This window comes from Cebus imitator, unplaced genomic scaffold (genome assembly GCF_001604975.1).
Source record: "Cebus imitator isolate Cc_AM_T3 unplaced genomic scaffold, Cebus_imitator-1.0 Scaffold201, whole genome shotgun sequence".
In the NCBI taxonomy this organism is placed as follows: domain Eukaryota; kingdom Metazoa; phylum Chordata; class Mammalia; order Primates; family Cebidae; genus Cebus; species Cebus imitator.
This window is the reverse complement of record NW_016107516.1, coordinates 1,623,209-1,635,447: the sequence shown is the minus strand read 5'-3', so window position 1 is coordinate 1,635,447 and position 12,239 is coordinate 1,623,209.

The following is a 12,239-nucleotide window of genomic DNA, read 5'->3' as shown; positions in this document are numbered from 1 at the left end:
ATTTGGCTTATGATATTCTCTTGGGAAATGTGGAAATGAATGATAATTCTTGTCTTTTCCCATAATGTGTATAAAACCCTCCCCTCCTCTCTATCTCCTGCCTCTTAAAAGATGAGCTGATCTTTTTGACTAATCACAAAAACGCAAATTGGATGTCTGGCCATTGTGAGCTCCTTTGAGTTGGTGCCTGTGTCCTTTTGACATGACCCTATCAGTTCTGCAGCACTTTCTTATATATGTTCTTTTGATTTTGCTTTTAGATACCAACCTTTGCAGACTGATAAGCTCACATAGTTTCGAATTTAGTGGGAATCATTCCCTTGTATTTTTCTGTATTTCTAGTATCTCAGCCAATTGGTGCTAGATCAGGCAGGATGACTTAATGCAACAGTTCTCAAATATTTTGGTCTTCGGACCCCTTTCACATTTAAAAACATCATTGAGGATCCCAAAGAGCTTTTTCTGTAATGTGAATTATATCTTTTGATATTTATCATATGTGAATTTAAAACTAATAAAATGTAAATACAAAAATATATAACCATATATCCTATTAGCTGTCAGAGTGATGCCAACATCATACATTGCATAGCTTCTGGAAAACTTAAGAACACATTTATTAGAGAATGAGAGTGAAAAAGTCAAATAATTTGTTGGTGTTATCATGAAAATAAGTTTTGATTATGTGGACCCCGTGAGATGGTCTCAGGGGCAATGCTAAAGACTACTGATTTAAAGTATAGGCAAAGAAGAAAACCACCTTAGGGGAAGATTTCATGAGTCTTTCTCAAAGGAACTCCTTGCTAAACATCTATTTTCATGGTACCTAAGCATTTTGCCTTTTAACCAGGACTTTAGGCCATTACATTACTGGGAGCTCCTCCTCAAAATGCAGAGATCTCAGAAAGCCCAAGGACTAATTCTTATCTATTGTTAATAATTCAATTTAAATTAGTGTATTAAATGGCTCTTTAGTTACTTTTAGATGCTGAGATACTTGAACTTAGGATAGGTGTGTTTGATGGGGAAGACTTGGGAGGCTGTAGAGAAAGAGGAGAAGGGAAGGGTAATTGGGAGCACGCCCCTGTCTAAGAAGGTGGTTCTGTGTGGAACACCACAGCCTTGCTTTCTCTTCTGTGTCTCCTGCCCTCTCACCCTGTGAGGCTGCTCACCAGCCCTCTCATACCTATCCTGAACTCTCAATTATGGGTGCTTTTTTTGTATTTGTGAAATAGAAAAAGATAGTTTGGACTGTGCATATTTAAGCAGAATTGGGAAAGTTGTAAACTTTTGAGTCCCTTACAACAATTCAATCATGTATCTCTTTTCTTAGTAAAAATTTAGAAAAATTCCACGGTAGTAAAAACCTGCTTAGAGAAAACAAAAGAAGTCTACTGTGCTTCATGGAAACTGAAACTGCAAATAAGGTTTTTTTACTTTGGTCCTTTTTTTTTTTTGGTTTGTATTCTTCAATCTATGACTTGATAACAATTCATAAGTCTAGGTTCAAAGAGTACAAAATCCATATTACTACTAGGAATCATAAGGCTTTGATGAAAACTAATCATTGTTTTTCATAGGAGAAAGAACTAACTTTATTCTATAGCTATTCTGAGCTTAGAAAGAGTATTTTATTTAACTTTTGTTGTAGAGACAGGGTCTCACTCTGTCACCCAGGCTGGAGTACAGTGGTGACATCATAGCTCACTGCAGCCTTGAAATCCTGGGCTCAAGCGATGATCCTCCTGCCACAGCCTCCTGAGTAGCTTGGACTACAGGCACGCACCACTTTGCCGGACCAAGTTTTTATATTTGTTGACATAGGTCACACTATGTTGCCCAGGCTGGTCTCAAACTCCTGGCCTCAAGCAATACTCCTCGCTTGGCTTTAGCTGGGATTTAAGGGGTGAGTGACTTTGCCCAGCCTTTGCATTTTAAAATAAAGTTTCTTAAATTATTTCTTCACAGCAGTGATATTTTTATTCTGTGTGTTTGTTCTCAAAATATTCCAGATTTGATTTCATCATCACCTCCACAGTTGCTTAGGCTAACTCTCTTGCACAAAGTCATATAGCGCAGCGACTCAATCCAAACAAGCCAACATTCACACAGGCATCATAATCATTTGTCTTGTGAGGCCCTGAAGGTAATTCATCCCATTTTTGTAGGTGTGAAAATGAGACTTCATACTTTTCAATGACTTTCTTCTGGTAGCATTGTGACTGTGTTTTGAGCTGGAACGCCAACTCAGAATTCCTGACTTCCTGTTTAGTGAACTCTCTTTTCTCCCCACCCTGCAGTGACTTATCTCACTCCTATTTGCCAGCATATCCTGTTTGTTCTGTCAATATATTCAGAATCCAGCTCCTACACCTGGCCCAAACCATTATTATTTTTCTCCTACATCATTGCTACTGCTTTCTAATTAACCTTCATGCTTCTGCATTCTTCCCTTTCAGTCTATTAGAAACATAACTGCTTTAAAATATGTCAAGTCAAATCACATCATTCTTCTGACTAAGATTTCCAAGTGCTTCCCATTCTCACCTAGAATAGAAGCGAAAGTCTTTAGGTGGGTATAAGGCTCTAGAAAATGGGGCTCGCTGATATTCTCTGAAGTCACCTTCTACTACTCTGTCTCCTGATCACTAGTCTCCCTGCTATCTCACCGACATTTCAGACATGTTTCCATCTCAGGGACTTGGCATTTACTGTTCTCTGCCTGGAATGTTCTTTCTGCGGGTACCTGCATGGCTCATATGCTTTTTCCCGTGAAAAATACCCCATAGATAATCAAAAGATACTTTAATCTTTTAGCCAGACTCGTATTAATCTAAATACTGTGGTAGGACACTCCTCTCAGAGAGTTGGAACTCAAAAAGAGAGAGAGTTTTGTGTTTCTTGGAGTATCTTTCCTGTTCCAGTCCAATTAGAGAGGTACTGAAGCCCAGTTGCTCAGGTAAAGCATTTCAAATAGCACATGATTCTAGAGCTGGTTGTGTTTAGCTCAGTATCAAGTAATTTCCTTAACTTGTATTTATGCTAGTTTATTTTCTAATAAATCAAAGACAATATTGTAAATACAGTCAGCCCCCCCATATCTGTGGGTTCCACATTCGTAGGTTCAACCAATCACAGATCAAAAATAGTTGAAAAAAAAAACCAATACAACAATAAGAGTAATACAAATTTAAAAACAATACAGTATAACAATGATTTGTATAACATTTACATTGTAATAGGCTTATACGTAATCTAGAGATGATTTAAAGTGTGTGGAAAGATGTGCATAGGTGATATAAATATACTATGCCATGAGGAACTTGAGCATCTGTGGATTTTGGTATGCATGGAGGTTCTGGAACCAATCTCCTGAGGTTACCACAGGACAACTGTATCACATTTAAAAATAAGTCAGGTGATGGCTTTAATTAAATGCTGTTAGTTGAATATTGATTAACAGGCCAGATGGCTCTAAAATTCCAGCAATGAATTGGAAAAACAGCGAGCAGTCCGGTGGAAACCCACTGATTTTATTGTGTACCTTTAAGGGTGGGTAGAATTGGCCTACAAGTGTTTGTGCCACATAGCTTAAAGATATTCTGTAGTTTATATCCCCTTTCCACTTGTATCAGTGGGCAATTCTGGGACTAAATACACGTTGTTGCAGCTTCTCATGGAAAGGAGATGTTTTCTCTACTTCATCTTGGAGTTAACTTTAAGTTACAGATAACTTGGAAAGAGAGAATGTATTCCTTGAGAGAATTCCAGACCTAGCAAGTTGATACTGCATTTATTTGACCATGTCCTATCTTCAAAATGTCATCAGAAGCCACCATTTGCATAAATAAAGGTAAAGTGACACTTTGAGACTTAGTGTCTCAAGATTTGGCTAGCACAAATTTCCCTAAGTAAACCAAAACTCTTGATGAAACCAAACGACGTCCTATAAGTCTCTGAGGAAGAAACTGAAAAAGAATCATAGAAACACTAGAAGACATTGCAGAGATGAAGAAACTGAGGCAAACAAAGCTCAAGTAACTTACTGAGATCATGCAAGCCTCACTTCCTCACCAGGACAGATGAGAGAACCACAGAGCAGTACCACTCTTTGTTGTTACAAAGGCTCTTCTGTGGTCTGACAGAATCTGGTTTTGTGCCCTGGCTCAGCTGAGAAAACCATTTCTTAAGTTTATATATATATTCAGGACCTGAGAGCTTACTGGAACCCAAAACTTTCCTGAATCACTTTGCCTTATGTGAGGTTCAATGTTCCCATCACTGGTGTCTGATGTCCCTCCAACTACTTTGGCAGTGAGAAGGTATTCATCCTGTTTGGGAGATAATATGCACAGTTTTGACACTGCACTTTATTCTGCAGAATCCCTTTTATGTTGCGTAGATTTCCCGTGGCTAGGGAAGGGAATGTCAAAAAACGCGCTGTTGAAAACACATTGTTTTTTCAACAGCGTGTTTTTTCCTTTGGATCTTGAGGAGAGAAAGCAAGAGTGCCCATCAACAAGTAAAACTGTATTTTTGCCAGGAGAGGGGAACATTTTCAGATATGTCAGGTTAAAAATAACATGAAAAACCATGAACCAGTCATAAAATAAGCAATTATAAAGCCAGATTTGAAGGAATTTCCATTCGCTCTCATGAAGTTTCAAAAGCTAAATATACTGGAAAAAACATTTCAACAGCGGTGAAAAGATGAAGAGAAAGACAACAAGTAACTTCATATAATTGGACCACATTTTTTGTTTTATTTATTTAACCAAGAGATGGAATAGAGGTGCTGATATTACTAAGTGAAAGCTGTGATTAATTTATATTAAATAAATATATAATTTTCTTATCATAAACTTTATGTTTTAATGAACAGTTTTCATTAGAAAGTGACACTGCATTTCTCATCATTAGATTATATGTTTCTGCCAGTAGCATTTATGGTGATCAGAACAACAGCACGTGTCTCACAATAGATAGCAATTTTCAAGCACCATTTCAAGCATCTCACTGTACTGGGTCCTGAGAGGTATCTGCACAAGAAGACACTACTAAAATCCTGGTTCTGAAGAAATTAAATATTTAGTAAAAGATGAAATAAATCTACTTGCATGTATTTAGAAATGATTTGTGGAAATTCATGAAGTTCTATCATGAATAGAAAATGAAATTCAGCAATATGTTTTTTGTTGTTGTTTTATTTTTAAGACAGAGTCTCACTCTGTTGCTCAGACTGGAGTACAGTGGTGCAATCTTGGCTTATTACAGCCTCTGTCTCCTGGATTTAAGCGATTCTCCTGCCTCAGCCTCCTGAGTAGTTGGGATTACAGGCGTGTGCTACCACATCTGGCTAATTTTTTTGTTTTTAGTAGAGATGGGATTTCACCATGTTGATCAGGCTGGTCTTGAACTCCTGACCTCAGGTGATCTGCCTGCCTCAGCCTCCCAAAGTGCTGAGATTACAGGCATGAGCCACTGTGCCCAGGGAGGAATGTGTTCATTATAATTCAATTTATACTCTGATTCTACATAATTACAGATGTAATGCTATGATGTTTTGGATATGGATGACAGGGAATAAAACTGGCATACATCGATCATTGTTGAAATTGAGGCCCTTATATTCTCCTCTCTATTTTGGCATGTGTTTGAAAATCTCATAATCCAAAGCTTTAAAAAGTACTCATATCTTACTTTGCTAAGCAAGAACACTACTATCTCCTCTTTTTTCACAATATGTTCAACTCTGCCACATTTTCATCTGGTTTCCAAATAAAATATTTCCTCAGCAACGTTGAATTCCATTACTATAGACTTTTATCAATGAAAATACAATTCCAAACACTCTGCACTCAATCATTCATCAACGTGTGGGTGTTAAAATGAGAATACAATCATTCTCCTGAGAAGTGTCAGAGTAGGAAAGAGTTGACAGAAAGACCAGGTACTGACACAGTTTGGGTAAGCAAACAGAATTCAGTTTGGGATTTAAAAGAAAAATAAGTGTGGCCAGGATACATAGCAGAGAGGTTTCCAATGGTTTCTCTTACCAATTGGTGTGACTCTCTGGACCACCAACGATTTATCAGAGGATACACTATTGCAGACAATGAAGTTGAGATGACATTCTCTTTATACTTCTGGCAGCATCACTTCTTCCTCTATGACCAGACTATTCCTGCTCGTAGCTTGAACAGGATACAGGTGAGAGGTCACTCATCTGGGCAGGAGCCTCAGAATTTCTGGTGTTATCCTTTACACATGTAATTGCAAAACTTTAAACACATTTTATTTATTATCCTCAGACACTCCAAGCTATTATATAGCCAGTTCCAAACATTTTCAAATTCAGTACTGTTAAATTAGACACAGTAGTCATGCCTTTACACTCACTCCTGGGCTCCTTTGACAGTGATCCTCAGGGATAATTGACTTAAAACACAAAATCCATGTAATTGGCATTTATTCTTGAACCATATAATCTTAGCCCATTACAGAATCGCTTACACCCCTTGCATTTCAGGAACAATGCTGCAAGAAGCATTTTCAGGCATTGTCAATATATTCGCTAAAAAATTATTCTGAAGTTAAAGTAGATTATACTTCTTAGTATTCCAAGTGAAAACCCATACTAGAAAAAATCTACTTTCCTGAGAGAATTGGCATACTGTCTCCTTTAAAAATTTTTTTTTTTAGATTCTGGGGTACATGTGCAGCATGTGCAGTTTGTTACATAGGTAAACATGTCCCGCTGGGGTTTGCTGCACCTATCAACCTATCCCCTAGGTAATAAGCCAGCATGCATTAGCTCTTTTTCCTAATGTTCTCTCCCCACCACCAGCCTTCCCCAGCATGTGTTGTTCCTCTCCCTGTGTCTCCTTTTTCATTCTAACGATATACAATCATGTTTGCTTAATGATGTTTCTGTCAATGACAGACTATATATTCAAGAGTGGTCCCTTTGGATTATGTAATGGAGCTGAAAAAATCCTACCACCTAGATGTCATAGCCATCATAAGGTTGTAGTGCAATGCATTACTCACAATATCGTGGTGATATGAGTGTATACAAACCTACTCTGCTGCCAGTTATATGAAAGTATAATACATACAATTAAGTATAGCACATAATACTACATAATGATAATAAATGATTATGTGACAGGTTTATGAATTTAGTATACTTTTTATTGTTAGAGTATACTCATTATACTTTAAAAAATATTCTTAACTGTACAACAACCTCAGGAAGGTCCTTTGGGAAGTATTCCAGCAGAAAGCATTGTTAACATAGGAGATGACAGTTCTTTGGATGTTATTGCCTCTGAAGATCTTTTAGTGGGATAAGATGTGGAGGTGGAAGAGAGTGATATTGATCATCCCAACCTTGTGTAGGTCTAGGCTAATATGTATATTTGTGTCTTCATTTTTAATTAAAAAGTTGAAGGAGTAAAAACAAATGAATAATTGTTAATATACAAAGTGCTTATGCAAAAAAAATATGAAGAGAGACAATATTTTAGTACGGCTGTATAACGTGTTTGTGTTTTGTTTTTTTTTGAGACAGAGTCTTGCACTGTCACTCAGGCTGTAGTGCAGTGGCGCTATCTCGGCTTACTGCAATCTCCACCTCCTGAGTTCAAGCAATTCTCCTGCTTCAGCCTTCCGGGTAGCTGGGACTACAGGCAAGCGCCACCACGCCCAGCTAATTTTTTTGTGTTTTTAGTAGAGACAGGGTTTTACCATTTTCGCCAGGATGGTCTCGATCTCCTGACCTCGTGATCCGCCCGCCTTGGCCTCCCAAAGTGCTGGGATTACAGGCGTGAACCACCGCGTCTGGCTGTGTTTGTGTTTTAAGATAAGTGTTGTTACAAGAGTCAAAAGGGTAAAACAAATTTAAAAGTTTGTAAAGTAAAAAAGTTATAGTAAGCTAAACTTAATTTATAATTGAAAAAAATTATTTTTATAAATTTAGTGTATCCTAGGTGTACAGTTTTTTAGTCTACAATTGTCTCCAGTAATATCCTAGGCCTTCCTATTCACTCACCACTCACTCACAGACACCCAGAGTAACTTCTAGTCCTGCAAGCTCCACTCATAGTAAGTGCCCTATACAGATGTACCATTTCTAAATCTTTTCTATCATGTTCTTATTGAACATTTTCTATGTTTGGATATGTTTAGATACACAAATACCATGATGTTACCGTTGTCTCCAGGATTCAGAACAATAATATGTTGTACGGGTATGTAGCCTAGAAGCAATAGGCTATACCAGGTATCCTGGGTGTGTAGTAGGCTATACTGTTTGGTTTGTGTAAGTATACTCTATGATGCTTTCACAATGACAAAATCACCTAACACCACACTTCTCAGAGCATGTCTCCAATGTTAAGTAATGTATAACTGTAAATGACTAATTTTTCCTTCTTGCCTTGACCATCAAGAAGCCAAGGTCCGATTAAGACACTTCTTGGTGATTATTAAAAATAATACATGCTCATTATAAAAAATTGCAAAGTACAGAATAAAAATAAAGGAAGTAGAGACATAAAAATATTAGTCCATTATACTATCATTCAGAAAAGCCACTATTAATTTAAGAGCCAAATATGGTACTCAATTGATGAAATTGTGTTTACCATTACGGCTGATACATGATTGCTCACCTTTTCTTGGTTCCAGCATTCCCAGTTTACTATTTTTTTAAGTATATATAGTTTGAAATTGATTCAAGTTTTATTTCACTTTGGTGAAAATAAGGGGCAATCAAAATTAATCCTCAAATAAATAAATATGGTGGAAAATATGAGGCAAGCATTTCCAAGTCTGGGTTTCCTGACATAATACCGACCCAACTATGTGATTATGAGTATTCATCAGATGAGTCCCTGATTACACATAGAAAACTTAAAGTGCTATAAAATAACAATAATTAAAACAGCTTACATTATTGATCACTTTGCTATTTCACCACGGTGTTGATTGCTGTTCATACTATATCAATTAATATTCACAGCATCCCTATGAAAGGGTACCCTTATTTCATTTACAAACAAATAGTGGTAGCAAACCCTAGACGCTTGGGAAGGCTGAGTAATTTCTTCAGTTCTAAAGCTAGATATTACTAGATGAAAAGAATTTTGATGTGTTAGAAATTTTGAAGTGATTTTAATTAAAACCTCTTTGAGAATGTCTCCAGGAAGTAATACCTAAAGTTCAGCCGTTAGTCATTAAGCAGTCCACTTCACTAGTTTGTAAGGTAAGAAAAGAGTAGATGAGGTTATATTTGGGGTTAGTATAGCTATGCAGAAATATCATTCCTCTAGTACAAGAAAACAATAAAAGTGAGAAAGACACCTAACTGATCTATTCAAAAGTTCAATGGAGAGCAATGCAGCACAGAGAATAAATGAATCCACTTCAGGGAACTGAAGGAGGGAATGAAGTGAAAAGAGAGCTGCTTCTGTTCTGAGATAGAGTCTGGAGGTGAGAACTGCTGGCTTAATCACATGGTTGAGCATTCATTTCAACAAATATTTATTGAGCATCAATTATGAGAAAGGTATTCTGCTTGGCTCTATTAATATAAAATAAATAAGACAAGATGCTTTCTCTAAAGATGCTCAGGGAAATCGTCACATAAACTGTGACAATGTTGAAGTACAGCATGGCAAATATCCCAGGCAGGCAGACCAGCATATGCAGAGGCAGGATCTGTGGAACACCAAGTGAGGCTAAGGAAAGGAAGCATTAGACTGGGGGATAGGGTGGGCAGCAGAAAAGGAGCATGAAATGAACTGGAAACACAGGCTGGGTTCACACCACAGAAAGCTTTTCCAATAAAGGAAGGGTGCCTTTGCATTTTGACCTTCACACTAAAAGGATGTAAGATCTAAAGTTAGATGAATTCAATTGAATTGGTGAATATTTCCCTCAGTCAGATATCTGACTCGTTAGACTCAGAGTTAGTTGAAAGACAGAAATTTGATATATTTCATTCTGGTCAATGGCAGGCTATGTCAAAGGAATAAACAAGAACATTTCTTGGTTTTGCCATTGTTTCATAGCACAAAGGGGACAGAGGAATTGGGTGATATCGTCAGTTCCCGTAATTTTTTATTTATTTATTGTTATTTATTTATTTATTTTACTTTATACTCAGGGGCACAGATGCATGTTTGATATATGGATATATTACGTACTGTTGAAGGTTGGACTTAAAATAGTGGATTTCCTGTTACGTTTTTCTACATTGAATTGTATATGGGCCCCCATCAGATAATAGTAAAATCACTGAGCTAAGAGGCCTCAGAACTATCATGTCTGACCCCTGTACTTTACAGATGAAGAACTACGTTTTACTCAAGATTACACACACAGATAATGATGAGACTTTGGTTTTGGCTGAAAGGTCTTCACAAGTGGTTTCATTCAGCACTGTCAAGAAAGGAAGCAAAAATTCTGAAAGAATGTGAGGTGGAATATTGAGTTTCATTGCTTCCTAAATCAGTCTAGATTGTTTGTGTTCCTTATTCAGCTGGTCATGGGAATTCCCACTGAGGCAGGTGAAGTAGCTGAGAGAAAGATGACTATGCAACAGAACTACACACACTGAAAGAATGGCCAGTTGCCCATACAACCTAATTTGATCCTCCAGCCTAGGTTTATATAAACTAATTCTGTTTGATAATATTCTGTCGCTGGGAACACCTGGGTGGATCAATCACACAGTTCATAATTATGGGTAAAAAGTAATTTGGTATCCCAGTGATCAGGCTTTTCCAGGGCTCAATTGCAAGCTAAGGGCTGTTTCTCAAAAGGAAATAGTTGTGTTTTTCTGAAAATATGTATTGCTTTGCTCCAAAACCGCAGAGTCGTTTTGTTGCCCAGGCTGGACTGCAGTGGTATGATGTTGGCTCACCTTGACCTCCACCTTCCGGGTTCAAGCAATTCTCCAGCCTCAGCCTCCCAAGTGGCTGGGAATACAGGCTAATTTTTTTCTTTTTTTAGTAGAGACAGGGTTTCACTATGTTGGCCAGGCTGGTCTCAAACTCTTCACCTCAGGTGGTCTGCCTGCCTCAGCCTCCCAAAGTGCTGAGATTACAGGCATGGGCCACGGTGCCCAGCCGAATTGTAATTCTTGGCTCAGGCTCTTTACAGCATCCTTATTTGACAGTTTGAGCACAGTCACATCTACCCATGCATGCTCTGTTATGGGATCTTCAGACCGTCCCCCTGTCTCTGCTCTGTTCCATCTCTCTCCCCACAAGTGTGCTGATTCACTTTTCCCAAAAGCTTGAGATTTTTTAGCATTTTGTAAAATAAGAATAGGTTACTATTCTTTTTCCCCGCCACATCCTTTTCCTGAGTCAGTGAGCAAAAAGACCCCACCTGATATGATGCCCGAAAGGGAAATGATACTGAATAGGAAGGAAAAATAGACACAATAATATTATTTTGGCACATACCTGGATCATTGTAGAGTTTCAGTAGCATCAGCCAATTTTTTTCTTAATATGAATGAGAGGAATTCTAATAGCTATCTTCAAACATTGAAAAGGCAATTCTGTACAAGAGAAAATGGATGTGTTCATTGGAGGTGGTGGTGGGTTGACTTGTCCCCCAAAATATAGCTCTACATCCTAATCCCCAGAACCTATGAATATGACATTATTTCATAAATGAGTCTGTGCTGATGTAATTTAAGAATCTAGACATGAGATCGTTCTGGATTATCTGGGCATGCCCTAAATCCAATGAAAAGTGTCCTTATATGAGACACTCAGAGGACAGGAGAAGGCAATGTGACCACAGAAGCAAAAATTAGAGTGATGTAGCCACAAGCTGAGAACACCTGGAGCCACCAAAAGCTGGAGAAGGCAAGAACAGACTGCCCCTAGAGCCTCCGGATGAAACGTAGTCCTGCCAACACCTTGCTTTTACAACTGTGAGAGAATAAATTTCTGCCGTCTTAAGCCACCATATTTGTGGCAATTTGTTATGGCAACCCTAGGAAACTAACACAAAGATCCAGAGAGCAGGACTAGAACCAAAACAGAAAAAGCGAAAGATACACTTTCTTATTATTGGGTCTGCTCAAGAGTGTGAGAGACTGAGTTATGAAATAGTTGGCTTTAGTAATTGGAGTTGGTGTTCAGTGGTTGAATGGTCAAAAGGGAGAGAGGCTGGTGACAGGGTGAGATCTAATCTCTTTTTTTAAAAAAAGGGAG